We start from the raw sequence: 15021 nt of genomic DNA on the forward strand, positions 1-15021 counted from the left end.
AGTCAGGCTACAGCACAGTCAAAATGACTTCACTGCACTGAATAACAAGATAAAATCTCCATATCCAACTACGGATGAAAGAGAGAAATGCTTCTCATGTGTGAACAAGTAGCTCCCAATGGGCTGAGTGTAAGGAAGCTAATGAGATGGAGAAGTTGTTCCAAAGAAATGAGTCTTTATGGATCATCTAAATTACCCTGATTCATGCTACATCTTTTTAGTTTTAAAAATACATGTGCAGTCCAATAATAGGTGCATGAATTCCTTTATTGCTTCTCTAGAGAAGGAGATGGTACATGTAATACAATCCAATATATCTACTGGTATACTTCCTCCTGTGAACACAGAGGACAAATATGGAGTCTAATTAGAAACTCAACTATGTAATTCTTAGGAAAGGAACATATCAGCTCTTATCAGTAATCACCAGAATGTCATACCCTTTGCACTGGCACTAATACTCCTGAGAATTTATCTTAAGGAAATAGTTTAAGGAAAAGTCTATATAGTCACACACTGCACATACTGTAGTACATATAAATACATAAATATAGTCATGTTAACATAATTGTTTGATAATATCAAGCACTCTGACACAACCAGAATACTCAAAAACTAAACAAAGACATACATTATGACATGTCTGTTTGATGTAATTATATGATCTCTATAACAGCAAAGAAAACAAAAGTCTATTTTCACCTTGATTATAGATCTTAATGAAAGAACAGTCCTTTTCTGTTTGGGAAAGAGTCTTATTTGACCTAGCATAAAATTTTAGATGACAATAACAGTAATCAGTAAATACTAGTTATTGTGCTTAGGCACATGATAATTCAAAGTTAAAGGTACTATCTGTATCTTCATTTATAGATGAAGGAACTGGGGTTTAGAGATGCTAAGTAACTTGTTCAAGGTCATATAGCTATTCAGTGATAGGGCCAAGATTTGATTCTGGTCTCTGTAGAATCTAAGGTCTTAGCCACAGTGCACACGTAAAGTGGCCACCAGGAAGGTGGCCACCCTTCTGCATATGAGACCAGTTAAACCAAAGGTGAGAGTCTGTAAGATGCCATAAATCACAGCCTCCCATTCACTCATTTGTTCGTTCATTCAGGGTACACTGTGTGCTGTGCTGTGCTGTGGTGCTTCACAGTGAGGTAGCCTTGTTCATTACAACAATGTTAAGATTTAGATGTGGTCAAGATTTGAAAGGATATACACTACAATAAGGTCAGGATGGCAGTACCAGAAAGTAGGGTGGAGTTACTTGGTGTTTTAAAAAATATATAAACATTTACTTATGTTGCTATTTTCTTTCTTTTTATAAGGGCTGCAAAGTTCTAGGAGATTATTTTTAAAAGTTGCCAAGAAAAACTAATGAAGCAAGGCAGAGTCACTCTCTTCTTTAAGGTTTAGTGAAAACTTTGGACACATACTTATGTGAGGATAAATAGTAACTCTAAACCTCCCAGCCTTACATATGTTACTAAAATGGGATTTCTTAAAAAGCTAGTCAGGCTTTTACTGAATTCCAAGGTAATGACCTTGATACCAAAAGTCAAAATGATTTGCCAAGTTACGTTTTAAATGTTTTGAAAAATAATGATCAATAATCGATATGCAACTTCAAGTCAGGTTTCCACGTTTCATTGCAGTAAATATTCAACTCTAATAGTGATGTTTCAGAATATTTTGTCAGGTGAAGTTGCCAGTAATAACAAAAATCTGATGTTAAAAACATACAAAACATGATTTTAAAATATTAATGTAGAAATTTGAGAGGGCTAACTTTAGTTTACATTATAAGTTTTAAAACTTTAATAAGGATATAGGTAGGCAGAGCAAGATGGCTGAATAGAAGCCTCCACCAATTGTCCTCCCAGCAGGAACACCAAAGTCAACAACTATCCACATGAAAAAGCATCTTGTAAGAATGAAAAATCAGGTGAGTGATCACAGTACCTGGTTTTAATTTCTTACCACTGAAAGGAGCACTGAAGAGGGCAGGAAAGACAGTCTTACCTTGCCAACACCATGCCTCCTCCATCTGTCAGCAGGGAGGAGAATCTGTGTACTTGGTGGGAGGGTAAGTGCAGTGACTATGTGACTATGCAGTGAAACTCAGTGCTGCCCTGTCACAGTAGAAAGCAACACGGGGCAGAACTCAGCCAGCACCTATGGAGGGAGCACTTAGATTAGCCCTAGCCAAAGGCAAATCATCCATCCCAGTGGTCAGAACCTGAGTTCTGGCAAGCCTCGCCACCAGGGGCTAAATAAATTTAGGACCCTGCTCCTGGGTCCTAAATAAACTTCAAAGGCAGTCTAGGCCACAGGACTTCCATTCCTGGGCATGTCCTAGTGTTGTGCTGGGCCCAGAGCAAGTGGACTTGGAGGCATGCAACCTAGTGAGACACAAGCTAGGGCAGCCCAGAGAGTGCTTGCACCACTCTTCCCCCAACTCCAGGCAGCACAGATTGTAGATCTGGAAGAGGCTCCTTCCTTCTTTGTGAGGAGAAGAGAGAAACAATTAAAGAGAACTTTGTCTTGCAACTTGGATACCAGCTCAGCCACAGTAGGATAGGGCATCAGGTAGAGTCCTGTGGGCCCCATTCCAGGCCCTAGCCCCTGGATGACATTTCTAGATACACCTGAGCCAGAAGGGAACCTACTTCATGGAGTTAAGGACTCAGTCCTGACAGGATCCATCATCTTCTGGCTATGGAGCTGTTGGGTCCTGAATAACCAGCAGTGGGAGTTAGGCAGTACTCACTGTGGGCCTTGGGTGAGACTCAAAGCCATGTTGGCTTGAGTGACATTCAACATTTTCCCAGTGGTGGTGGCTATATGGAGGGAGTCCTTGAGAAAAGGAGAAGGAAGAGTAAAGGGGACTTTGTTGCAGCAAAGGTACCAGCTTGGGCAAAGTGGGGTAGAGCATCAAGCAGGCTCTTGGGGTGCCAGAGCAGGCCATGGCTCTCACACGGCACTTAACCTGCCCTGGGCCAGATAGGAGCCCTCCTGCCTTGAAAAAAGAATCCCAGGTCTGGTAGCATTTATCACAAGCTGACTGAGGAGTCCTTAGGCCTTAAAGGTACATTGGTGGTAGCCAGGCAATACTCACTGTGAGTCTGGGCTGGTAGTGGCCATGAGAAATACTCCTCTGCTTGTGAAAAGGAGAGAGAAGAGTGGGGAGGACTTTGTCTTGTGGCTTGGGTGCCAGGTCAGCTGCACTAAATATAACATCAGGTAGAATCCTAAAGTTGATGGCATCTTAAGACCCAACTAGGGTCAGAGGGAACTCACTACTCTGAAGGGAAGGACATAAGCTGTCTGGCTTCATCATTTGCTGATTGTAGACCCCTGGGACACTGACTGAACACAGGCAGTAGCCAGGCAATGGTTACCATGGGCCTTAGGTGAGATCAGGTGCTATGCTGGCTTTAAATCTCACCCAATACAATCCCAGTGATGGTGGCCACAGAGGAGCTTTTGTCCCCATTCTAGACAGCTCAGCACAGGCAGAAAGACTCTGTTTGAGAGAAGGTGAGGGAAGAGAACAACTCTCTGATTGACAATCCAGAGAATTCGTCTGGATCTTATCCAAGACCACCAAAGTAATACCTCTACAAGTCTGCAAGAGCCACAGTGTTACTGGGCTTGGGGTGCCCCTTAATGCAGATACAGTTGAAGTGACCAAAAACTTAGATCATAGCACCCAAGAGCCTTCAGAAACCTGGAAATTCTTCTCAAAGAGGTTGGGTACAAACAAGCCCAGACTGTGAAGACTATTACAATCAGTTCCTAACACTTGAATGCCCAGACAGCAGAAAACATCCACAAGCCTCAAAGCCATCTAGGAAAATGACCCCATCAAACAAATTAAACAGGGCATCAGTGACCAATCCCAGAGAAAAAGAGATACGTAACCTTTTGGACAGAAGATTAAAAATAGTTGTTCTGAAGAAACTCAATGAAATTCAAGATAACAGAGGGAAGGAATTCAGAATCCTATCTCATAAATTTAACAAAGAGATTGAAATAATTAAACATAATCAGGCAGAAATTCCAGAGTTGAAAAATGCAATTGACATACCAAGAAATGCATCAGAACCTCTTAATAGCAGAATTATTCAAGCAGAAGGAAGAATTAGTGAGCTTGCAGGCAGGCTATACATAGTCAGAGGGGACAAAAGAAAAAAGAATAAGAAAGAATAAAATGCACCTGTGGGATCTAGAAAATAGCCTCAAAAGGACAAATCTAAGAGTAGTCTTAAAGAGGAGGTAGAACAAGAGATAGGGGCAGAAAGTTTATTCAAAGGGATAATAACTGAAAACTTCCCAAACCTAGAGAAATATGCCAATATTCAAGTACAAGGTTATAGACCACGAAGAATATTTAACTAGAAAAAGACTACCTCAATAAATTTAATAACCAAACTACCAAAGGTCAAAGATAAAGAAAGGATCCTAAAGGCAGCAAGAGAAAAGAAACAAATATTAATAACATACAATGGAGCTCCAATATGGTTGGCAGTAGACTTCCCAGTGAAAATCTTACAGGCCAGAAGAGAATGGCATGATATATTTAAAGTGGTGAAGGAAAAAAAAATACACTTTCATCCTAGAATAGTATATCCAGCAAAAATGTCCTTCAAACGTAAAGGAGAAATACTTTCCAAGACACCCAGAAACTGAGGAATTTCATCAAAACTAGACATATCCAACAAGAAATGCTAAAGGGAATTCTTCAATCTGAAAGAAAACAATGTTAATGAGCAATAAGAAATCATCTGAAGGTATAAAACTGACTGTAATAGTAAGTGCACAGAAAAACACAGAATATTCTAACACTTTGTTGTAGCCTATAAACTACTCATATCTTGAGTAGACATACTAAAAAATGAACTGATCAAAAATAATAACTATAACAACTTTTCAAGACACAGACATTAAAAGAGACACAAAGACAAACAATAAAAAATTAAAAAGTGGGAGGACAACATTAAAGTGTAGAATTTCTATTAGTTTTCTCTTTGTTTATGCAATCATTGTTAAGTTGCAGCAGTTTAAAATAATAGATTGTAAGATATTATTTGCCAATCGCATGGTAACCTCAAATTGAAAAACATACAACAGGTACACGAAAGTAAAAAGCAATGAATTAAAACATACCACCTTCACTAAAAGGAAGACAAGAAGGAAAATCACATTCACTAAAAGGAAGAAGGAAGTAAAGAAGGAAGAAAGGACTGCCAAAAAATCAGAAAACAACAAAATGGCAGGAGTAAGTCTTTACTTATCAATAATAACACTGAATGTAAATGGACTAAACTCTCCAATCAAAAAACATAGGATGGCTGAATGGATAACAAAATAAGATCCAATGATCAATTGCCTACAAGAGACACACTTCACCAATAAAGACACGCATAGACTGAAAATTAAGAGATAGAAAAAGATATTCCATGCTAACGGCCCCCCCCCACATAAAAAAAAAGCAGGAGTAGCTTCATTAGTATCAGGTAGCTTAGATTTCCAGTAAAAAACCTATAAAAAAAGACAAAGTAGGTCATTATATAATGATAAAGGGGTCAATTCAGTAAGAGGATATAGCAATTGTAAACATATACTGGACCCAACATTGGAGAACCCAGATGCATAATGCAAATATTACTAGAGCTAAAGAGAGAGATAAACCCCTAAACAATAAAAGCTAGAGACTTTGACACCCCACTTTCAGTATTGGACAGATTATACAATCAATTTTCATGCAGAAAATCGACAAAGAAATATTGGACTTAATCTGTATCACAGACCAAATGGGCCTATAATTATTTACAGAAAGTTTTATCCAATGGCTGGAGAATACACATTCTTTTCCTCAGCACCTGGATCATTCTCAAGGATAGACTCTGTGTTAGGCCACAAAACAATTCTTAAAAATTTGAAAAAATTAAAATTGTATCAAGTATCTTCTCTTACCACCATGGAAGAAAACTGAATTAACAAGAGTAATTTTGGAATTAAAAAGATGAATTTTGAAAACTACATAAACACATGAGAATAAAATGGTGTGCTTCTGAATGACCAGTGCTCCTGAATTTCAGTGAAGAAATTTAGAAGGAAATTTAAGTTTCTTGAAACAAATGATAATGAAAACACAACCTATGAGATAAAGCAAAAGTAGTACCAAGAGGAAAGTTTAGAGCTATAAGAATCTAAATAAAAAATTAGAACAACTTCAAATAAACAACCAAATGGTGTATCTTTAAAACTAGAAAAGCAGGAGCAAACCAAAACCAAAACTAGTAGAAGAAATAATAAAGATCAAGCAAAATAAATGAAATTGAAACAAAGAAAATGACACAAAGCTCAATGGAACACAAAGTTGGCTTTTTGAAAAGATAAACAAAATTGAAAAATCTTTAGCCAGACAAAGATAGAAAAAGAAGACCGAGATAAATAAAGTCAGAAATGAAAAAGGAGGCATAATACAACTGATGTAACAAAAATCCAAAGGATCATTAGAGGCTACTATGAGCAAATATATGCCAATAAATTGGAAAACATAGAAAGATGAATAAATTCCTAGACACATATGACCTGGCAAGATTGAGTTATGAAGAAATCCAAAACCTAAATAGACCAATAACAAGTAATGAGAACAAAACTGTAATGAGGTTTCCCAGCAAAGAAAAGCCTGGGATACAATGGCCTTACTGCTGAATTGTACCAAACATGTAAAGAAGAACTAACACTAGTCATACTCAAATCATTCTGAAAAATTAAGGAGGAGGGAATAATTTCAACTGCATTCTACAAGCCCAGTATCATCCTGATACCAAAACCAGACAAAAACACATGAAAAAAAGAAAACAGCAGGCCAATATCTTTGATAAATATTGATTTAAAAAACCTCAACAAAATACTGGTAAATTGAATTCAACAACATATTTTAAAAAACCATTCATCACAACCACGTGGGATTTATCCCTGGGATGTGAGGGTGGTTCAACATATGCAAATCAAATCAATGTGATACATCAACAAAATGAAGGACAGAAAACAAACGACCATTTCAATTTCTGCTGAAAAAGCATTTGATGAAATTCAACATCCCTTCATGATAAAAACCTTTAAAATACTGGGAATAAAAGGAGCATAATTCAAGAAAATAAAAGGCAGATATGATACTAGACTCATAGCTAGTATCATACTTAATGGGAAAAAATTGAAAACTTTTCTTCTACAATCTGGAACATGGCAAGGATGCCCACTTTCATCACTTATTCAACATAGTACTGAAAGTCCTAGCTGGAGCAATCAGGCAAGAGAAAGAAGTAAAGGGCATCCAAGTTGTAATGGAAGCAGTCAAATGATCCTTATTTGCAGATGACATGATCTTATATTTAAAAAACTCTAAAGACTCCACCAAAAACTATTAGAACTGATAAACATTCAGTAAAGTTGCAGCATACAAAATCAACATGCAAAAATCAGTAGCATTTCTGTATGCCAACAATGAACAATCTGAAATAGAAATCAAGAAAGTAATTCCATTTATGATAACTACAAATAAAATGCATAGGAATTAACCAATGAAGTGAAAGATCTCTATAATGAAAACTATAAAACATCCATGAAACAAGTTGAAGAGGCAACAAAAATATGGAAATATATTCCATTTTCACATATTAGAAGAATCTATATTGTTCAAATGTCCATACTACCCAAAGCAATCTAGAAATTCAATGCAAACCCTATCAAAATACCAATGACAGTTTTCACAGAAACAGAAAAACAGTCTTAAAATTTATATGTAATAACAAAATACCCATTCAATAGAATGACCCAGAGTACCCAAAACTATCTTGAGTGAAAAGAACAAAACTGGAAGAATCACATGACCTGACTTCAAATTGTACTAGGTTAGTACAAAAGTAATTGTGGTTTTTGCCATTTTTGCCATGCGGTTTTTCCATTAGTGAGAATCGTATTAATATTGAAGTAAGCATGTATTAAAAACATTACTTAACTAATTTAATATTAAAATGTATTTATAGTATGTCAATAATATAATTGTCCACATGTTTTATAATTCACTTACTATAAGGAAAAAAGAATAGTTGTTATCTTTGATAAATTATCTATGTAGGTGAATTGCAAACTTTTTGAAATCAGGTGTTTTACCAACAATAAAATTACTTTTGGTGAAGAAGCTCTTAGAGTTTGCTTTCTTCAATGCTAGGTCAATGTGTTCTTCAAATTCTGAAACTTATTGTTCTTTCTCTGTAAGGAAGCCCTGTTATTTTCAGATAAAACAGGAATAATTTATTTAGTTACAAACTAAGTATTTCTGGCCAAATCTGATTTCACTAGGAAATCTGATTTTCTTCTCCATAGGAAATGATAAAGCACAGCTCCTAAAGCACCAAAGAAAAAGCTCAGCCTTGCCTATGGGGTGCTGGATCAATGACAATTCTGATGTCACAGTATCTCTAGGCCTACTAACCAGGAAACATTCAGACTGGTGTACTGAACAGAAGTGGCTTCTATACTCCTTTTCCCTTTAATATTTATTGCTTCCCTTTTCCCAGCAGAAAACACACATGCACATGTACACACACACACACACACACACACACACGCTCAGAATTCCTAATTCAAGAAGGCAAGACCATGAGCCATCAAGGAGACTACTGGTACTGGGCTAGGGCTTGCTAATGAAAGTGCAAAAGGTATATGATGCTTTTTGAGAGTAAGGTGTTAGCTGAATGTCTTATTTCATTTGGGATGCTGTACCAAAAAGCAATAAACTGGGTGGCTTATAAATTACAATAATTTATTTTTCATAGATTTAGGGGCCTGAAAGTCCAAGAATAATGTGCAGCAGATTCAATGTCTGGTGAGGGTCCACTTACTGGTTCATTGATGGGCATCTTTCTGCTGTATCTTCACACAGTGGAAGAGGCAAATGAGCTATCTGGGGTCTCCTTCATAAGGGCACTAATCCTATCCTGAGGGCAGCTCCACCTTCATGACCCATCACCTCCCAATGATTCCACCTCCTAATGTCAATAATCTTCAGGGTTATAATTTCAACATACAAATTTTGCAGGGAGAAACATTCAAGTCCACCACACCAAATTTCACCTGCCCAAATGTTAGGGAGAGGAGGACTTCCTGAAATCAATGAGAGTTGGAACTTTGCTTGCTTTTTACAAACTTATATCCCACTAATCAGTATATCCAAGAATCCAGGTCCCAACTTGATAGGAACAAATAAAAATCCACTTTTAAGCAAAACATTTACTTTCCACATTGTTATGTATCTCATTGCATCTCATTTCAATATAAGTTTTAAGAACAAAAACTGAGTTGATTAAAGTGAGTAAATTTTATAGTTATGTCTTCCAAAGAAAAAAAAGAATAATTATATTTGTAGGTAAAACATCCAGTAATGCTGGAATATAGGATTTAATGTTACAGAATTTCAAAAGACAAAAATATATCACAATGTTATATTTTTAGTAATACATTATATTGTTTTAACTAAACACAAATAAAAATAATTATACCACTTGGGACTAAAGATTGCAATAAGTACATGATTAGTAGCTATTAAAGATTGTTGTGTCCTTCTATTGAGCCAAACGCCTATCACCTTGCTGGTACACCTATCAGTACAAAGCCTGTGGACTAGATTTCTAAAGTTCTTAAGATTCCAAAAAGCTTAAAGAATGGTTCTCAAAGCTTGCCCCAGGACCAACAGTGTCACTATCACTTGAGAACTTGTTAGAAATGCAAATTCTCACAACCTCCATCTACTCAAAACTCTGGGGGTGGACCCAGTAATTTGGTTTACAAAACTGTGATAGCCACTCTCCAAACTGACTCAGTAATGACTGTGCCTGCTATTATTCATGTCTTTGTGTAATTTCCTCTCATAACAATGGTGCTGACTTGTGTAACAAAGAGAATGTAGCAGATGTATTAACTTATGACATCGTAAAAACATTGTGCCTTCCTCCTTGCTCTTTCTCAGATCCCCTGTTTGCTGGAAGCCAGCCGCCATGTTGTGAGGATGCCCAAGCAGTGCTATGGAGAGAGGTTCATGTGGTAAGGAACTGAAACCTCCTACCCTCAGCTATGCAAGTGAGCCATCTTGGAAACACATTATCCAGCCTTAATCCAGACAGTTTGACTGTAACCATCAGACACTGTGAGCCAGAATCGTCCAACCAATCGGATGCCAGATTATGGACTCATGGAAACTGGTGAGAGAATAAGTGCTTATTGTTCTTTTTAATATCTAACTTTTGCTGTGCAGCAATGGTTTATTAACACACAAACCTTCTGTGTGATTCTGATACATGCTAAATTTTGAAAAACATTGAGCTAAAACATTCATTCACCAACTAATTATTTTTTTGTATCTGCTATATACCAGGCCTAACAGCAGAAATACAAGATAGGCAAAACAGACACTGACCATCCATTGAATCCTTTTCTTGTCCTTCACTGGACTAATCAAACTTTATAACGATTTTATTTACTTCTGTCCTGCAAGTTTTGGGTAGGCAGGACCCTTGTCTGGTTTCTTCACCCCCAGGTTTCTGTGGCCCAGTCCTGTGTCTGGCACACAGGAAGTGTGCAATTAATATTCACTTGATGACACTTCCCTTCCTTGTTCCCCACTTTTTGCCTATATGAAAAATTCAGGCCCCAGTAACAAGGCCTTGAATAGCACCAATAGCACTACACTCAAAGGGCTCAGTAACATCTCCCTGGGAATCTAACTGCCACTGGCTAATCTCCATACAAAGAAATGTTTTTTGTGTTGAACACAGTCAACTTTTAGTCTCTCTATTTCAAAGATGCAGATTCCTAAGCATGTATAAAGAAAATGTATGCAGTGGATGTGTTAGTCTGTTCTTGCACTGCTATAATAAAATATCTGAGACTGGGAGAATAATAATGAAAAGAGGTTTAGTTGGCTTACAGTTCTGTAAGCTGTTCAAGAAGCCTAGTGCTTGCATCTGCTTCTGAGGAGGCATCAGGAAGCTTTTATTCATGGTGGAAGGCAGAGTCAGAGATGGCACTTCACATGTTGAAAGCAGGAGCAAGACACAGAGTGGGTGGGAAGTAGTGCCACTCACTCTCAAATAACCAGATCTCTATTCCCAGTTACTTGGGAAGCTGAGGCAGGAGAATTGCTCGAACCTGGGCGATGGGGGTTGCAGTGAGCCAAGATTGTGTCACTGTACTCCAGCCTGGGTAACAGAGCAAGACTCCATCTCAGAAAAAAAAAAAACCATGCAAAAATCAAAAAACAAATAAAAACAGAAAATAACCAAATCTTACAACAACTCACTATCATGAAGGTGTTACAGCCTGGGTGACAGAGCTATACTTCATCTCAATAAAACAAAAAGAAAAAGAAATCAGAAAATAACCAAATCTCACAAGAACTGACTATCATGCACATAGCACCAAGCCCTGAAGGATCTGCCCCCATGATTCAAACACCTCCTCCCCAGACCCAGGTGAACTGGGGATTACAATTCAACATGAGATCCAGGCGGGGACATATATCCAAACTACATCAGAGGGTTTCAAAATATAAGTAATTGCAAGGGAGACTGTAAAGATGAACACATCAGTAAAGGTTTCAGCCAAGAATACTAGAAAATTAAAGTATTATGAGATCAACCATGTGTTCAGTTTATATATATATATATATATATATATATATATATATATATACATACACACACATACACATATCTAATGAGCAAATCAGTAAAGGAAGTGGTGCACACTGTTTCACCTCCAGTGCAGGCCTTTGTGAATCAGAACAACAGGAGGCCAGCAACACTGCCAGGGTGATCTTTTGTGATGGTGCCCATCCTGCTGACCTGTGTACCCAGGGCTGAAGATGGGACTGTGCAAACTGAAATGTTCTAATCCCTTCTAACAGCTATTCGATGGGTTATTTTGTTCAGGAGCTGACGTTAGAGGTTAGAGCACTTGGAAACAAGAAAGTGCTGAGACAATAAGTCAATACCTTCTCGACATGACCTCAGAGCATGAAGGGGGCATTTGGAGAACACTTTCTGATAACAGAAAAAAAAAAACCAGTCATCATTGACTTTTAAAATTCTTATAGCAGACAGATTGAGATGTGGGTGACATCATTTGACTGCTATTTAAAGATGTCGGATAAATTATAAAACAGATTCTGGCTCTCAGCCTATTTATGATCAAGATCAAAGAAGAGGGGCAAAGACTACTGCAGCCTCATGGGTAATCAGAAGGTGCTGGAGTTTTGCTGAGCAGAACTCACCTAAGCTGTCTCCACTGCCCATCCTTAGTGAGGGTTCTCACATGCTTCACCGTGACAAGGCACAAGGGCCACAGATAAATTTAACACCAGATCATGTCTTCTGTTGCCTCTTCTATCTTTGGCCATCCCCAACCCTTACCCACAGAGCACAGCCTGCCCAGTTGGAACTGAGGGATTTCTTATCAACTTGCTATTTTTCATTCTTTTCTGACTAGCAAAACATGACAGTGCTGTCCTACAGAACTTTCTGGGACAATGGAAATGTTCTCCTTCTGCACTGTCCAGTATGGTAGCCAACAGGACTCAGAATTTGGGGGTTAGTGAGATTGAGATGCAAAAGGTTTCCTCTTATTTAGTTTTAAGTAATTGAAATGTAAGTGGCCATATTGGTCAGTACAGTGCTAGAAAATAATAATGATTGCAAACTGGCCTGCCACCTCATCCTTGGAAAGGTTGTATTAGTATTTCCATTTCTCTTCTGTGGATATTGAGGGTCAGAGGATTAAGTAACTTGCCCAAGTTCAGAAAGCCAGCAAGTGGCAGAGGGGAATTCAAACTCAACCCACCGTGTGCAACCTCAACCTCTTGCAATGACATCAAACTGCAGCCTATTGTTCTGCATGTCAAAGAAGCCTTAAAGATAATCTTCATTTTCTGAAACTTTAAATTTTCAGTAAATTGTTTTAAAAAGAAGCTGGCTTTATATGGCATAATTTATTTTAACAAAAACACATAGGAAAGTGCTTTTTTCAGTTATGACTATCTAACTTGAAGTTTTTAAACCACATGTTGATAATAAGTGTATCTGACAGGCCCCTCTAACTGTGCTTTAAAACTTTTGCTCTAATCAAATATTAGCCACATGAATTCATGAGAGGGTGACGATATGAAAAAGATGTTATTAAACTTCTGTCACATCCTATTATGCTGTCTAGGCATTATTCTATCCTGTTTACCCTTTGCTGACAAACTAGATTATACTTTCTTTCCTAATCAACAAGATCCTATGAAACCACATGAGAGATAAAGAACTTAGGATTTCAAATGAGTGATTTAAAAACAGAGTGTCAAAGGCATGAGTTTAAAAGGGAGGAAAAAGCTGAGCTTCAGGAAAATAACATGTAGTCATATTGTAAATTTTTTCTTAAGTTATATGTAAAATGTTTCACATTATTATCATACCAAAAACCCACTCTAAAATCTGCAAGCTTCAATCCAGGATAGCTGTGTGTCCTGAATCCATAACCAAACCAGTGTTACCTCCACAAATCATTCCTTTATTCATGGGGAAGAACTGCACTGTCCAAGAAAGGAAAAAGGGTTGTAAATACATTGAAATTGGGGTAGAGAACATTATAGTTCTTTAAAGACAAAACCAATACCCTGTGGTTCTTGTACAGATTTTCATATTGCCAAAAGGATCTAGGATATTCCTTAATATTACCCTACTCAGGCAATATCAAAGAAAAATGGGGTGATAAGCTAAAACATAAAGAAATGGGTAAAACTCAAAATCTCTGAGGATCAAAGCTTGACTGGAAAAAAATGTAAGCCCAGTATGATGCCCTCCCATTGTATAAAACCCAACTGTAGATGAAAGATGCTGTACTCTTTGTCTAAAAGAGCTAAATCAGATACTGGAACTGGTCTCATCAAAGCCCATACCCACTCATAATCTTACAACACAACACATTACCCTGTGGTCACAGATACAGCACCACAGCAAAGCATGACATAAGCTATGTGAACAGGCATGAGTAGTAGATTCAAAATGCTGCAGATTCCTGGACACGCCTACCTTACCTGCCTCAAAAGGCAGGTCTATGTTTTCTCCCCTAGAATCAAGTGAGCCCTGCAATGACCCTGGCCAATAGAATTGCACACATGATGCTGTACAGGTCTCTAGGTGTTGGCCTTAAGAAACCAGCAGTGGCAGAGAAAAATGCAAATTCTTGAAATTCAAATTCTTGATTTCCTGTGTTTTCAAACATTGTCCCTGGGATCCATCAGTTGCCATTTAACAAGTCCAATTACTTTGAGACCACCATGCTAGAGAGACTGTGTGCAGGCACATGGTCTAGAGAGGCTGTATGCAGGCATGAGCTGGGCCTCCTGCCATCCCTGCAAAGGGACTGAATGGATGTGGGAGTGAAGTCATCCCACAAAGCAGCTGAATATACCAGATGACCCATGGATGCCACATGGAACAGAAAGAACTATCCCGCCAGGCCTGTCCTGACCCATAATATCACGAGAAAAATAAAACAGTTCTTGCTTTTACACCTCAAAAATTTGGAGTAGTCTGTTCCACGAGTGTTTCTTTTTTCCTTAGTTAACCTACCCTCCCTCCAAAACCACCTGTTAATGGCTCTTACCATTCAGGTGGAGCATGCCTAATCTGAATAACCAAAAGCTGAAATGCTCCAAAATCCAAAACTTTCTGTGTGCCCACATGGCACTCAAAGGAAAGGCTCATTGAAGCATTTTGGATTTTTAGGTTAGAGATGCTCAACCGGTTAAATATCTGCAAATATTCTGAAATCTGAAAAAAGTCCAAAATCAGAAACACTTCTGGTTCTAAGCATTTCAGATAAGGTATTCTCAACCTGTATAACATGACTATATTTTTTCGATATCAGATCTCACCCTGCCTGCTCTCCCAATCATTCCAATTT

At 37.9% G+C, this 15021-nt stretch overlaps 1 protein-coding gene across 2 annotated transcripts in view; it reads right to left on the bottom strand.

The window, feature by feature from the left end:
- Positions 1-15021, bottom strand: part of ST6GAL2 (ST6 beta-galactoside alpha-2,6-sialyltransferase 2) — a 98117-nt gene that overhangs the window by 25708 nt on the left and 57388 nt on the right. The window lies entirely within an intron of this gene.

This window comes from Callithrix jacchus, chromosome 14 (genome assembly GCF_049354715.1).
Source record: "Callithrix jacchus isolate 240 chromosome 14, calJac240_pri, whole genome shotgun sequence".
NCBI classification, from domain to species: Eukaryota; Metazoa; Chordata; class Mammalia; order Primates; family Cebidae; genus Callithrix; species Callithrix jacchus.